A 15,393-nucleotide genomic window follows, 5' to 3' on the forward strand; every position below is an offset into this window, starting at 1 on the left:
GCAGCCCCAGCCCTCCTCCTCCTCCTCCTCCGCCGCCGTTAAAGGCGCCACCGCCCGGCGCCCCCCAGCATCGGCCCCGGCGGAAAGGGCGGGCGAACCCGCACCCCCCGGCTCACGGGTCACAGAGGGGCAAAACGCCACCCGTGGCACCCCAGGGTGGCTCCATTGTCCCTCTGGGGGGGGCAGGACCGGTGTGGCTTCATTGACTCCAATGGTGGGGGGGGGAGCAGCCCCAACGTGGCTCCATTGCCCCCAGTGAGGTGAGGGGCAGCCCCAGCCCCCAGTAGGGTGAGGCGCAGCCCTGATGTGGCACCATTGCCCCCAGTAGGGTGAGGCGCAGCCCTGATGTGGCACCATTGCCCCCAGTAGGGTGAGGGGTAGCCCCAACGTGGTTCCATTGCCCCCAGTAGGGTGAGGGGCAGCCCTAATGTGGCTCCGTTGCCCTTGGTGAGGTGAGGGGCAGCCCTAATGTGGCTCCATTGCCCCCAGTGGGGTGAGGCGCAGTCCCAGTGTGGCTCCATTGCTCCCAGTAGGGTGAGGGGCAGCCCCAATGTGGCTCCATTGCCCCCAGTGGTTTGAGGGAAGCCCTAATGTGTCTCCATCGCCTGCAGTGGGGTGAGAGGCTTACCCAATATGTCTCCATTGCCCCCAGTAGGGTGAGGGGCAGCCCCAATATGGCTCCATTGGCCCAGTGGGGTAGGAAGCAGCCCCAGTACAGCACCGTTGCAGCCAGTGTGTAGGGGGCAGCCCCAACGTGGCTCCATTGTCCTCAGTGGAGTATCAGGACCAGTATGGCTCCCCCGTAGGGTAAGGGTCAGCCCCAATATCACAGAATTACTAGGTTGGAAAAGACCTTTGAGATCATTGAGTCCAACCATACCTGCCCGCTAGTAAATCATATCACTAAGCACTTCATCTACTTATCATTTAAATACCTCCAAGGATGGGGACTCAACCACCTCCCTGGACAGCCTCTGCCAGTGCCTAATAACCATTTTGGTGAAGAAATTTTTTCCTAGGTCTCTATTGCCCCCCATAGGGTGCAGGGCAGCCCTAATGTGGCTCCATTGCCCCCAGTGTGAAGGGTGTCAGGACCAATGCGGCTCCATTGTCCCCACAGAGGTGAGGGGCAGCCCCAATGTGGCCCCATTGCCCCCACAGCAGGTGTGGGGCAGCCCCAAGATAGATCCATTGCTCCCAGTAGGTTGAGGGGCAGCCCAAATATAGCTCCTCTGTTGCCACAGCAAGGTGGGTAGCCCTTGGCCCCCACTTGGGGATCTGCGCTCAAGGGTGCTGGGTCTTTTTGTGATGGTGGTGGATGCCAAGCAGAGGTCCAGCAGGAAGGCACGTGAGGTGTCAAAGCCATCCTGAGTCCACAGGGAGGGGCAGGGCTCCTCAACCTGTGCTCCTCAGGAGCAGAGGGCACCCAGTGGATGGAACACCTGCAAATCCAAGCAGATGTACAAACCCCAACACAGGTGGACAGAGCCCCACTGAACACCCACCAGCAGATCCCTCCCCAGCCCCTAGGATGTTTAGTGCTGCTGTAAGCCTTGGAGCAGCTCAGAAAGGGAGGGCTGGGAGAAGGATCCAGGGTGTATCAGACCCCCTTGGAGGTGTAGGAGTGGAGCCTGAGCTAGGGAAACATTTAGGGTGACCCAGGGGGTGGGAAGTTGGGGCTGGGTGGGCAAAGGAGGAGCAAGGTGTCGTGCAGTCATGGGTACAGAAGTGCAGGAAGAGGCTGGAGGCCAACGTGGGGTGAGTGGGAAGGGAACAACAGTGGATACTGTGGAGCAAGAGCCAGGCAATTCCAAGTTTCACCAGAATGTCCTTGTTAGGGAGGAACTGCTTCGGCACAGTAATCACAAATTAAGAACTGCATTTCCTGTGGTCGAACTAAGGGTGGAGGAGATAAGCCTGTTGGGGGAGAGTTCAAGACCCACCATACCAGGCTCCTGTGGGCATCTGGGCCAGGACCCCCATGTCAGCTTTCAAATGTACAATGTAAGCACGGGTTGTTGGCACCAAGAGACCCAAGTTGCAGCCCTGCTGGCACCATGTGGTGCAGAAAGCAACCATTGTTTCAAGTTGTACCAAGATGGTGGGCTGCAACACTCTGAATCCCACTGCCGGTCAGTACCTGTGCTCAGTTCATGGGCCATCGAGACCTGGGAATAGTTCCCGGTTTATGCAGCCCAGTTTAACCAGCACTGTTTCCCTCTCTTGCTGCCGGGCCAGTTTTATCACAGAACTTTGTCTCCATTCCAAGAAGTTAAAATTTAATTGAGTTTTTCGTAGTAATGACATTTCCTTACACATGCTCCATTGAGCCTCTGTCATTTCACAGCTTACATAAGAGCAAACAGATGGCAAGGTAGGTAATAAAGTAAGCAGCCGCTGCTGAATCCAGCTGAGGGCTTGCCCTCCTACCCTGGGTGGGTGCACATCAGCCGAGAGGGAATTTGCTGGAGCGCAACATCTCTCACAACTTTGCTGCGAGAGGCAGGCCCATACAGGCACTGAGCAAGGCGGGCTTTGGCAGAGAGGGCTCCTGGAAGGATGGATCTGAATGGGATCCCAGGACAGTTTTCCCTCGGTACGGCTGGTGGGAGCAGAGTTTGGGGTGATACTGCCTGGCAGGTGGGTGCCGGATCTGGGGGACAGTGACCATGCTAGTTCTCCCCCTGTTGCTCATTGAGGCAGCGGAAGGGAATTTGAAGAAATCCCAAATGTGGACACGGCCCTTGGGAATGAAATCAGAATGTGTGTACGGACAATTCATCTACCTTTATTTTAATCATTTAGGCTTAAAATAAGAACTCTTTAATTAGAAACATTCCCTTAATTGAATTGTAATCAAGCTTTTAGCGCTGTTAGCCTGGCTAACCATGTGATCTAATAACACCCCCTTCTTCTCTCCAAGCATTGCCTAGTTACACCTCTTCTTCCAGAGTGATACATAGTAGGGAGGCTGGGCCAGGGACTGCTGGTTTTGGCTGTGTGTGTAGCAGTCAATGTCGTGAGGACCCTGCCTCCATCAGAACTGTCAGTGGTCCAGTGGTACAACAGGTAACTCCTGCCCCAGTTCCTAAAAAAGCTAGGAGTTACGTATAGCACAAGCAGCAGGACTCTGACTAGAAAGAGATTTGGCTTGAGTTGGGAAGAAATTTGAGGGAGAGGCAGAATCCATGCTCACAATCTCTGCTGGGTCATTTCCATTCCTCTCCAGTTACCAAACTGATGTGGAGTGGTAGCCACAAGTGTTTTTTTCCCTCTTCTGCACAGAGATGTTAATTCTCCCAAAAAATGAACATCCCCTGGGTTCAAGTCTTGCATTAAGGCACCAGAATACAGCAACAAAGGCGCAGTAAAACTTTGTTTAAACAACAGCACCTGGAAGGTTGTCTAACCTCCCAGACCCAGCAGTGAGCCGCAGCCACACTCACAAGCCCATGGGAGGATGAGACCCCAGGAGGCCTTGCCTCGCCCCTTTGCCCTGGTTTGCCTGGGAAGGATCTTTGGGTGTAGAGCACAGAAGGGGTTTGAGGCTTCAGCCAAGCCCCTTAGCTCAGCAACTTGGGGACCTGCACCTGGGACACCTCATGTCTACCTTTCATGGGGTTTAGGCATGGCCAAAGCATCCCTAGATGATCCAGAGAGTGCTGCTGCTGAAGACAAGCAGGCAGAAGATGGGCTCTGTGGGGTGGCTCTGCTTCCAGGCTCTTAGGCTGATGTCCTTTTCTCACCAGAAGGTTCTTGGGTGGTTCCCCGTGCCCACACTGTAGTGCTGTAGAAGAAATCCCTGGTGATGTGTCTTAGATTTAGTCTTACAGGATGGTGTATCTGTGAAGAATTTACTTCACTGGGCATCCCAGCAGCATCACCGTGGTCCACCATGTCGTTCCTTATGCAGGAAAGGAGAAGAGCTAGAATTGCCCTGTTTATTCACAGTGTCACTGCTGAGTGGCCTTCCAGTGTCACTATATATGATATTCATAGCAGCTAGTAAAAGTCGTGGGAAAGCTGAGCTTCAGTGACCTAGCAAACCTCAGAGAAATGCCAGATCACATTTGGCAGCTCTGCCTCATCCACAGTGCACATAGTCCCATTTCACCCACTATCTGGAGAGGGACATGCTGCTCTGAAGACCAAAGCCACTGTTTTACTGAGAAACTTGCTAGGAAAGTACAAGGAATCAGGGAACAGGATAAAAAAAAACTTTGACTCTGTGCTGAAGTTCTACTTCTGCAAGTAGTAAAAAACTACTTTCTACTTCTGCAAGAAGTAGAAAGCAAGAAAAGATGAGAAGTGAGAACAAATGTATTTCCATCTGCAATTCAAGAGCAGAGGTTCCCAAGGAGGCAGGTACCAGCAGCTTGACACATCCAACATAACAGAACAGAGTTGTTCAAAGCATTAACTCACGGTTTATTCAGAACATGCAGCCCCCACTCGAAAAAAATCCCTCAATGATTAATGTTCATAGGGTTGTTTTTTATGGGACACACACTCTTGTTTCTTAGTACTTCCCAAATAATAATGAATTTGCCTTTGCAGTACTCACACCAAGCAAGAGAGTAGCATTTCAGAGAAGATCCAGCATTCCTGGAGGGAAGGTCAAATGCAGCCTGCTAGGTGGAGATGCTGATCTGAGCCCACAGCCAGAGCACTCTGCATTTTAAAGCCTTTTCTATAGTCAAGTGCAAGTCCCCATTCACATGCAGCAGGGAGCAATAAATAATCCTGCAAATGAGACATCAGGATCCCAGAAAAGCACAAGGCTGAAAACAATGCAAAATGCCAAAATAAATAAAACATAGATAATAGCTACCTCTGAAAAGGTTGCTCTGGGTGACTCGCTCTGCATCAGGTGGGACATCTGTGGCAGGGGCAGGGATCCAGACCAACACACAACTGTCTCAGAAATGAGTCGCTCCTTTTTCTTCATACTTTTTTGGGGAAAAAAACCACAACCAACAAAAGAAAAACAAACAACACTGAGTCCCTGAAAAGAGCCTTCTTCATGACACAGCCCAGACTCACCCAGAGCACCATCTAACCTGTGTGCTGCAGGTGTCCTGAGGAAAATAAATATGCAGCCACATAATGTAAGACTCAACCATAATTCATATGCATGAGGACATTGAAGGGCAATTGTACAGCCAGCCTTGGTGCTGCCAGTTCTCAACAGTGAGAAACGTGTGTTCTGATATAACAGACAGCAAGAGTGGCCTGTTGTCCTCACTGAGGAGTAGAGCTAGTGAGAGGTGAGACATGCTTTTGGGTGGCATTTGGGGTAACAGCACAGGAGCAGTAAGACTTGGGAAGAAAACCTGGGAGAAGACTCCAGAAAACTGGAGAAATCTGAGGTTCCAGAAACACCATCTGTCCTCCCTGCTCCCTTTGTACCCTCCAAGCTTTCCCACTCTTGACTTCCTGTCTTCAGGCTTGTCATGAAGTCCTGCGTTTCAGACTCAGCCATTGCACCCTTCCAGGTCCACCTCACCTGATCTTTCCTGTCTCTTCCCCCCACTGCAGGTGCAGTCTCCTGCCCAGACAGCTTCAGTCTGGCTCAGCTATATATCCTTGGCCAATCAGTCCCAGCCTTCTCACCACATGCTGACCCCTTCCACACAAGCTGCTGCTCGCTGTCACTAGTCCAAGCCTTCCCGGGCAGTCAGTTGATGGCAGCTTTCCTTCATCCCCAGTCCCCATCTGTCACCAGGATCCCTCACTCACCAGGCAAATGGTTTGAACACTGCCTACCTCCCTCTTGTTCCCCCTGCCCACTCCACTGACAATCACCCCTCCTCTACTCTTGCCATCCTCCAACCACCCCTGCTCTTCTCTTCCCATTCCTCATCTCTGATCACCATGGCTCTACTCTCGCCATTCCCCATCTCATGGCCCCAGTGAGCCCTGTTTTCTGCTCCCAGTTTCCCTTGGCTCGTCAGTCCCAACATCTCCCTTCAGTTCCCAGCCTCCTCCGTCTCTCAGTCTCATTTGATTTTGCCCAGACTTTTGGTCCTTTCTCTTTGAGTTTCATCCCTTCCCCATTCAAATCAGAGGCTTTCTTCCACTGAGCTTCCCAGAAGTCAAAAGAGAGGGGCTGGGAGTGCAGCCCAGAGGAATTTGGAGAGATTTGAGAGACTGAGATTGAGAGATTGAGAGATTTCCCCAGTGATGTAGAGCAGCAAGATGCCACCCTAGAAGGGAAATTCATCCCAGTTTCCTTCAGCCCTACTGCTCTGTGGGAAAGCCCATACGCTGTCACACCTGCCTCGGAAGACGAGGGAGGGTTGGGCAGGTTAGCAGAGGCTGAAATCCTTGTAGCTGTGAAGCTAAGCTGAGTCTTCTGTGTTTAGCAAAGCCATGGAATTTGTTTCTGCCTGTGGGGAAGAGCAGCGGTGTTTCATGGAGCTGGCAAAACACAGCCACCATGACACAAATTCTGACATACCGCCCAAGGCCAAGCCCCTGCTTGAAAGCCCAGAAGATCTACAGCTTCTATCGCTAGGGCCACATAGCCTGGGAAATCTAGTGGTGGGCCAACATTTTCAGAAGGATATCTGCCCGGTTTAAGCTGGGGCAATGGAAAATTTCTGCTCCAGTGGTGAAATTTTAATGAAGATATAAGCAAGTGAAAACAGGGTCTTACAAGAGGAAGTGTCAGCAATCTTAATAATAGGAGCTGCTCTTAACCACACTTGTAATTAGAGGCCTTTATTGCTTTTTTCCATATACCTCACCTTTTTTATCCTTGTGGTATTCCCAGCTTCTGTCTGTTTGCAACTGATTATTATACCCACACCGGATTGCTCTGGTAGGGAAGAAAATAAGGCCTAATGGAAGAAAAACAAACAAACAGGAATATTCAGGTGCACCCTCAGAGCTGTGTCAGACCACGGCAGACATAGTAGAGCACTACAGGACAGGGACAAAGTTCCTTAGGAGGATCTGAGCTCAGAGCTGCTTCGGCAGGATCTTGCTTGAAGACATGTAACTTCATACTCCTCACCTGCGTGTTGAATGCTCAAGTACCAAGGCAGCTGAGCACTTGGGATTGGTCAAAGAACATGGCCCAGCATCCTGGGCAAGATGCAAAGATGTAGGGGAGGCATCAGCTCAGTCTTGTCAAGTCTCATGGATTCCTCTTCACCTTGAAAGCAACAGGTCTTCCCCTAAGAAACTCGAAGCCTCTTATTTTTTTTGAGAAAAGGAGCTGAACTGGTCCCCCTCTCTGTTTGGGCTTTTATTCTGTGGCTGTGCCCTATGGTAGAGCAAACAACTAGGGCAGCCCCATCCCATTTTCCTGCAGGGATGGGATCAGGCTCCTCTTCTTGGTTTTCCCTTTCTGCATGGCACTGGGGATGGCTTTTGGCAGCAGTGTGAGCTTCTCAAAGCCTCTTGCGAGAAGATGGCCCAAGGAGAAGAGAAACAAACCTGGGGCTCAGAGACGCAGCCCCTCTGTCTGTTTTAGGAAACGCATAGGCAAAGTCATGGAGAACCGAGAAGCCACATTTGCACCTGTAGGAAGATTTGCAGGTCCACCTAATTGAAGTATAGGATTGGTCGGAGTGGAAGCAATTCGGCTGTGAAATGACTTGTGTTTGGGAGGGTGGTTGGAGGAGTGGCTGGATACAGAAGTACAGATGAGAGGAGGTTCCCCATGACTAGAAAAAGGCAAATACCGCATTCTTCTTCAAAAAAAGGCCAAAAGATGTATCCTGGCCAGACTCATTTAGACCCTGGAACAGGTCCTCTTAGGACACCTTTCTGGGCACATAAAGGAGAAGAAGGTGACTGGCAACAGTAAGTGTGGATTTACCAAGGGTAAATCACACCTGAACAACTTGATTGCCTTCTTTGACAAAATGATTGGATTTGTGAGTGAGGGGAGTGTAGTGGAATCTCGTTTATCTCTAATTCAGCCAGGCTTTCAGCACTGTCCATGATGTTCCTGTATCCAAGTAAGGGTATTGCGGTCTCAATAGCTGGACAAACAGATGGGTATAATTATTAATTGACTCCTCAGGCTCAGGGGTTGTGGTTAATGGGTTGTACTTTGCCTAGAGACTGGTATCAAGTGGGGTGCCTGCTTGGGACATGTCCTGTTTAATATGGTGGTTGATGACCTGAAGGAGGGGGAAGCAGTCAGCATTCCCGAGGGCAAGGCTGCATCAGAGGGACATAGGCAGGCTGGAAGATTGGGCCTGCAGGAGCATTGTGAGTTCAGGAGGGGCAAATGCAAAGCCCTGCACAGTGCTATACCTGGGAAGGAAGATGCCCTGGCCACAATATGGGCTGTCAGATGGAGCACAGCTCTGTAGGGGAGGACCTAGAAGTCTTGGTAAAAGACAGAGCCAAGCTTTTCACAGTGGTGCAGGGTGTGAGTGTGAGAGACAGCAAACATAAGTTGAAGAAAAAGAGGTCCGGCTTGAATACAAGGAAGACCTTTCTGTCCCCCAAAACAGTTAAGCATGGGGAAAAGTTGCCCAGAAAGGCTGTGCAGTCTCCATCCTTAGAGTTTTTGAAGACCAGATAAAGCTGTGAGTGACCTTGTTTGACCTCTTTGCTGACCCTGCTTTGAGCAGGAAGCTGGACTAAAGCTGTCCTGAGGTCTCTTTCAAGCTGTATTGTCCTATGTTTCTATGATGCAGTGCCCCATTTGTGCGTGGTGTGTGTTTGGCATGTGCCATATACATCTGTGCCACACATATGTGTCCACAGCAAGGGTGAGCTTCAAGCCTGTGTTCTGCGTGAAGGGTGTAGCTGAAGAGGGACGAGGTATCATACACACATGATGGGTGATGGATGAGGAGCACACTATCGCAGGGAAGTGGCTGGAGCAGCTCTGAATGCCTGTGACAAGTATGCCGATTTTGCGCCTACCAGTGAGCTTGCCAAGTATCACACACATGCGAAGCACGCTTTCAAAGAGCTTGTGATGTAAGTGTGTGGTGGGAGTGTGCATGTATGTGCCAGGGGAGCAAACATGTGGCCATAGTAGCAAAATGAGGGTGCAGCATGCAGATACTGTGCGTGTGGTGGTGGTGAGAGCGGCATTTGTGTGGGCTTATTATTCACAGCGACGCAAACTGGTGGTAGCTAAAAAGCCTCCCATGTACGAGCATCTCCCATGCGGACTCGAGGGGTGGGGGACGGGATATAACGCAGGCAGTTATGAAACCAGCTTGCCCAGTCAGGATAATTCACGCACTTCTGTGGGAGGGACAAGAGAGATAAACAAGGCACAGTGAGATGGGAGGGCAGGGAGAATGGCTTAAGATGCAGCTTCCCAGCATGCCCTGCTGGATTAGTTCAGCATCTCAGCCCAGCTCCTCTTTAATTCTTATGCAAGGGGTTTCTCTGGAAGGGACAGCCTGTCCTCGCCAGCTGAATGTCAGGCACAGGGCACTGATTAACAAAAGGCCATCTCACCACGCGCCCCACACAGTGAAGGGTGAGAGACAGCTGGGGACTCTTTCCTTGCAGGAAGGACTGGGGTTGTGCATTTTTTTTCTGCTTCGCATTGTGCTGTTGCTCACCAGAGACCTCAGGACATGCTCGTCAGGGCCTGCCGTGTCCTTCTGTTCACTTCTGTGTGTGATTTGAAAGCGCTGATTTGTATCTGTAAGGTCCCATGCAGGCAATTTTTGGAGAAGCACTGTGGCCCATGAGCTCCCAGTTCCTACATCTGGATGTCTGGAGGCTAGAAGTATCTGAGCTGGGAATATGCACTGTGCTTGGTCTGTCAGAGCTGCCGTTTGGAGCTGCAGGCAGTGGTATGAAGGTAATGGGTGTTGTGTATGTACCTAGGGAGGCCCTGGCCATGGTTTCACTGCAGCTGCAGATACAGGATGGGCAGAGACCTATGCTGGGAACTACTCCTCGTTCATTTATCACTCATAAAGTCCTTATCTGTGTGGAGAGACAGTGGCAGGTTAAATTCCTGGTTTTGTCACTGACTGCATTGTGATCTTGAGCAAGTGACTTTGACTTGTAGTCAGCCTCTTCCCTCCCCTTTTCCTTTCTCTTTGTCTGAGAACAGGAGCTGTACCTTCTCTTGCGACTGCAGGAGCAAGCACAATAGGGACATGGAAGACTTGCATTTTAACAGCTGACAGTGCATTTTGAGCTTGGTGAGACCATCTGACAGCTGCAGGGCAAATGTTTCTCAAACAGAGAAGCAAGGAGTACGCAGCTTCATCCAGTCAGTACAACTCCACCAATGCACCTTGTACCTCCTCTGCAGCAACCACTGCCAGCTGGTCTCACCCTGATTTCCCTCCTCCACTGACTTCAGACCGCTCTGTCCCGTTAGCCCCTACCAGCTCACTGAGCACTGCTGGCTTCTTGGGCACTCCAGGGCTTCCAATTTGTTGATCCTGGCACCCTGGGTGCAGCCAATCACCCTGTGGCTGCAGCTCTCTGCTTCAGAGCTGTTTCTCATCACAACTCTTCCCTGATTCCCCCCCCAGTCTTGTGCTATGCTGGATAGGTCACATAAGTTTCTCTTTTCAAGGCAGCCTGGTTGCTAGCGAACACAACACTCTGTCCTGGAGAGCAAAAGGCACACGGTGTAACCCAGCAGCCTGGAGCTAAATGATGGCTCCGCTTTGCTTGCATTTAGTCAGTTCTTTCTGTGTTGTACCGAATGTTCTGCTATAGGTCTGCATCGCCTGTCATGTGCTCACACCCACTCTCCAACTGATTCATTATTTTATCGCTGAGAGAAACACGCACAGACTGCAGGTCCTGTTATATATATATATATATATATATATATATATATATATATCTTCAAAGTCTTCTTTGGAGTTTCTGCGTCAGCTCATCCTTCTTTGTTTGATACCCCAGGAGCAGAGCGCAGGCCTGTGCTGGGTCCCTGATAGACACAGAGAGTCTGTTACTGGGTGAGCCTCTAATCACCTGTCAGGAGCAATTTCCAGCTCCTTATTTTCTTGGTCTCACAGCTTCTGTAATGAGGCTTTGTATCGTATGGGCCTTCAGCTGACTCTTTCAGTGACTGTAGTGCTGGGACATTCAAACAACTCTATTAATGCACTACAGCCAGGGACACAAATATTGTCAGGTCCAAGGTTTCAAGACACACTATTTCAAATCCAAGGCCAGCACGAAAATAATCCTGCTAGTTTCAGAGGCTAAAAAAACTTTTAAAGCTTAAATATCCAATGTCTCACAGCCTATTTCAGGACGGTGTTTGTGTCCCTACTAAATTTCTTCGCAGGACTCAAGGCAGTGAAATCACATGGCTCCACTTGGCAACAGGCGTTTCCTCTTTCCATGCTGACCTGAGCCAGTCCCTTGGGGTCTGTGTGCCTGGACTGCACAGAGAGCAAAGGGACTGCCTGCACTAGATGCTTCCTTCTGGAGGGCATGTCTCCAAAGGTGAGCAAATACACCAACGGCACACTGACTGCTCTGCTGATGTTGTTCCCTGGGAACTGGAAGAAGGCCAAGAGCCTCTGTACAGTTTGCAAGCCAGGCTGTCATTATCTAATGTCCCAACGGGGGTATGAAAAGGTTGGTTGCCAGAAGAGCTTTCAGGGTGTTGCAAACCCTCTATCTGAGAGCCCTCACACTGGTAAGGACAGGTCTCAGTGAAGCATTTCTCCACTTCCATGCAGCTTCCCTGCTCCTCTTGCACTGGGGGAGCGTGCTGACCACTTGCCTGTGGCAGGAGAAAGGTGGCAGCGCCCTGTTACAACTGTAAATTGTGCATGCTGTGCCAAGGGACTGAATAGCAGGAAAAATAGTAAATAGTAGGAAAAATAGTAGGAAGAATGTGACCAAATCTCATACATTGGGCACATGCAGCCGGGTAGGGTAGAGGGACAATGACTGAAGGGCAGACAGGCAGCGGCAAGAAGGATCTGACTCCAAACCCAGCTAATCTCTGCCTAACTTCCCAGGGCTGGGGTGGCTTTGCAGGCTTCTTCCCAAGAAGAAATCAAAGTAGTAGCAGATATCTGAACTGCTTCCAGAGTCAGTGGCCTCCCTGTGAAAGCCCCGGCCTGGCACTGGGTGCTGATCTTCTCAGAGCCTGCCTACCCTCAAGATCAAATCTTCCCCTCACCCAGTCCCCACCTCTGACCCCTGACACTGCCCGCGGAGCCAGCCCCAGCTCCAGCCCCATGTTGCCACGCCAGAGCCGGGGCCAGCGGCAACCCTGGACGAGCCCGGGGGTGCCGGGTCCTGCGAGGATGCCGGGTCCTGCGGGGATGAGGGACCTGCGGGGATGCCGGGTCCTGCGGGGATGAGGGACCTGCGGGGATACGGCAGCTGCGGGGATACGGCAGCTGCGGGGATGCCGGGTCCTGCGGGGATGCCGGGTCCTGCGGGGATTCAGGACCTGCGGGGATACGGGGACCTGCTGGGATGCCGGGTCCGGCGGGGATGCCGGGAGCTGCGGGAATATCGGGTCCTACGGGGATGCCGGGACCTGCGGGGATGTCGGGACCTGCGGGGCTGCCGGGACCTGCGGGGATGTCGGGACCTGCGGGGATGCCAGCCTTGCTTTCATCTCTAGATGGTGCTCTGAGGCCGGGCAACGGCCGAGCTCCCCGGTTTGTGCCGTGGCACTCAGCCTCCCAGCTCACTGTACTGCCGGAGGGAACATACTGGGGTTGGGGAGGCCACGACCCCCACCCTGTTCATCCTGGCAGGGGGAGAAGCCTGTGTAGCCCCTCTAGGAACCTGCTACCTCTTCAACTTCTCCTTCCGTGGCATCCTCCGGCCCGGGATACCGTGCCACATGCACCGGTGTCGACAGATTGCCTCCCTGCCTCCCCTTCCCTCTGCTGTCCCCCTTTACCTGCCCCAGCGGGGCTGCCCCAGCTGGTTCTACCCACCCCATGCTTTCAGCACCCCATCAGGCTGCCTTTTCTCCTCTCCCCCTCCTGTACAGCCAGCAACAGTCCATCCTCGCTTTTGGGATTTAGCACAGGGCCAGCGCCTGCGGGGGTTTCCGATAGTGGCACTCCATTAGAACCCAACTCTGCTCTTACCATGGGCAATGGAAAAAGTCCCATTGACTTCACAGGGGCAAGACCTTAATGGGCTGGGAAGTTAAGGCTTTCTTTTTTCTGTTGGGTTTTGTGTGTGTGTGTGTGTGTGTGTGACATTTAAAACACGGTCATTTCCTATTGCCTGTCCAAAAGCTATGGGAGACCTCAGGCGTGCCTGCAAAGGCAAAGAGAGCTGCTACAGCTCAAAGTGAGCAGAGGAGGCATTTTGCTGTGCAGAGGTCACAACCCTGGATCGTGCCCTGCTCTGCCCCTGGAAAAATCCTGAGTGAAACTGAACTGGCTGAAAAAGAACACGCTTGTTCAGGAGCATGGAGATTTCAACACCATTTCCTGATCACGGAAAGTCAAACCAATTTTCTCTCCATTTGGGATTATTGTTGTGTTTCTTGAAAATATTTTTAGTCGCAGTGTGTATCAAAATGTTTTGCTGAGCAAGTTTTGGGTGAGTTGAAAGGTGCCAATGACAGTTTCTTTTCAAAAGGGTTGTCCAAAAGTGACACCAAAAATAAAACATTAAACAAGTTTCTCAAGTGTCATTTAAAACAACAGCAACAACATTTATGTGAGAGTTGGCAAGAGTGACAGCAGCGTTGTTAGTTATCATGGGGTAGAGGATCTGAACCAGTGCCTGGATCTTATTCATAGGGAAAAAGTCCTTCCTCTCCCCATTATCTTTCTGATATTGGAATAGCTTTCAATAACAAGCCTAGGAAGTTGTTCAGAAGTAAGACAGGAGAGAAATATAGGTTGTGGACAGATAAACAAAGCAACAGTGTCTTCCTCCTGAAAAACAGGATGCCAGCCCCTTGGGATTAGGGGCAGGTCTTGGGGAAGCAGGGCCTCCATCAGATCTTGGATGAGAAAGAGAGCTTGTGGACATTGTGCTCAGTCATGCAATAGAGGTGTCTTCTCTGGAGAGCAAAGGACAAGATAGTGTCACCTATCTGAAAGGCGATGCTTCATATATCGTATGCAAAAGCCAAAATATCAGGTGTGTTTACAGTTGTGAACAGCTTGGAGAGCTGATCTGTAGACTCCTTAAAATTGTCCAGTCTTCTTTATAGCCACCAGCCTTCCAAGGCTACCTTTCGCAGACTGGATGAAGGAATCCCCAGCACACAGCCAGAGAGATGCTTGTTGAGGTGGATGCTGCTGTTGCATGGGGTTTGTATGTATGTTGTTGGGTGTTTATGGGATGAAGCTGTGCTATAGGATGGGTTGTGTTCTCACGTGATTCAGACACATGCAGGTACGTGCGGTGTGTACTTACTTGGGTGCAAGTACCCTGAGATTGGAGTGTGCAGGTACAGAAGTACCTGTGCAAAAGGGTGTATATGTCGCCGTGTATCAGCAAAGCCTGGGGGGGCACGTGTGCAGCTTACAGAGGCAGAATAGTAATATTTACTGGGAGGAGTGACCACACCATGCTGTCAGATGGGCTATGGAACATGCCAAATTGGCAACATAAGCATAGCTGTCAGAGGAGCACCTGATGGGCAAGGGTTTACTCATCACCTCTCTTCTCCCAAACTCTAGCTGTTCCTCTCTTTCCCTCTGCCGCCCCAGCCCCCTTATTTGTCCCCTGCCTCTCCCTTGGGTCTTCCTCAGCTCTTTCAGCTCTCTAACAGTCTGATGGCATTGCCAGGTTTCTTCCAGCTTGTGAACAGCAGGGGTATAGCTAGGTTTTCTTCAGTGCCTTAGACTCTGCTCCACTATGATGCCAAATGTGACTGAAAAGGACCAGCAGATTCAAACACACAGAGGAAGATGAGATTCCAATGTGGGTATGTGATGCTTGTTCCCTTAGCCTTATTGCAACCTTTTCCCATTTTTCTCCCCCAGAGTCCTGCCATCTGAAGCGACGAATGGCAGAGCTGGCCTGCGTGTGTGCTGCTTCTGCTGTCCCACATGTGCATGCCAATGGTCCCAGTGCATCTCAGCTGCCCTAACCTTGCCTGGGCTCCCTGACGCTCGCTCCTTGGAGATGAACCTCTCAAGAGCTAACAGGCACTTCACGCAACAAAGGGCTGCCATCCACCTCTGAAAGATGCTGTACCTCAGTAACGGGGTGCCCAGCCATGCATATTCCCCTTCTCCTGGGGCCAACACTCCAGTCTGTGTCCTAGATGCCCGTGTCCTCGCAGAGAGTTCTTTTCTCTCGGTCCATTAGTTTGTTTCCACTGTCATGGTCAGTGGCAGGCACCCAGCTCTGAAAGCTGTATTAAAAGCCAGGTCAATACCAGCCCCTGTTTATTGCCTCTAGGGCAAATAAATAAATAATAAAAGGAGGGAGGGACTTAAGTAATTAGCAATGGAGAGGAGAGGTGGGACAGGGACCCAC

Source organism: Cuculus canorus, chromosome 1 (genome assembly GCF_017976375.1).
Source record: "Cuculus canorus isolate bCucCan1 chromosome 1, bCucCan1.pri, whole genome shotgun sequence".
NCBI classification, from domain to species: domain Eukaryota; kingdom Metazoa; phylum Chordata; class Aves; order Cuculiformes; family Cuculidae; genus Cuculus; species Cuculus canorus.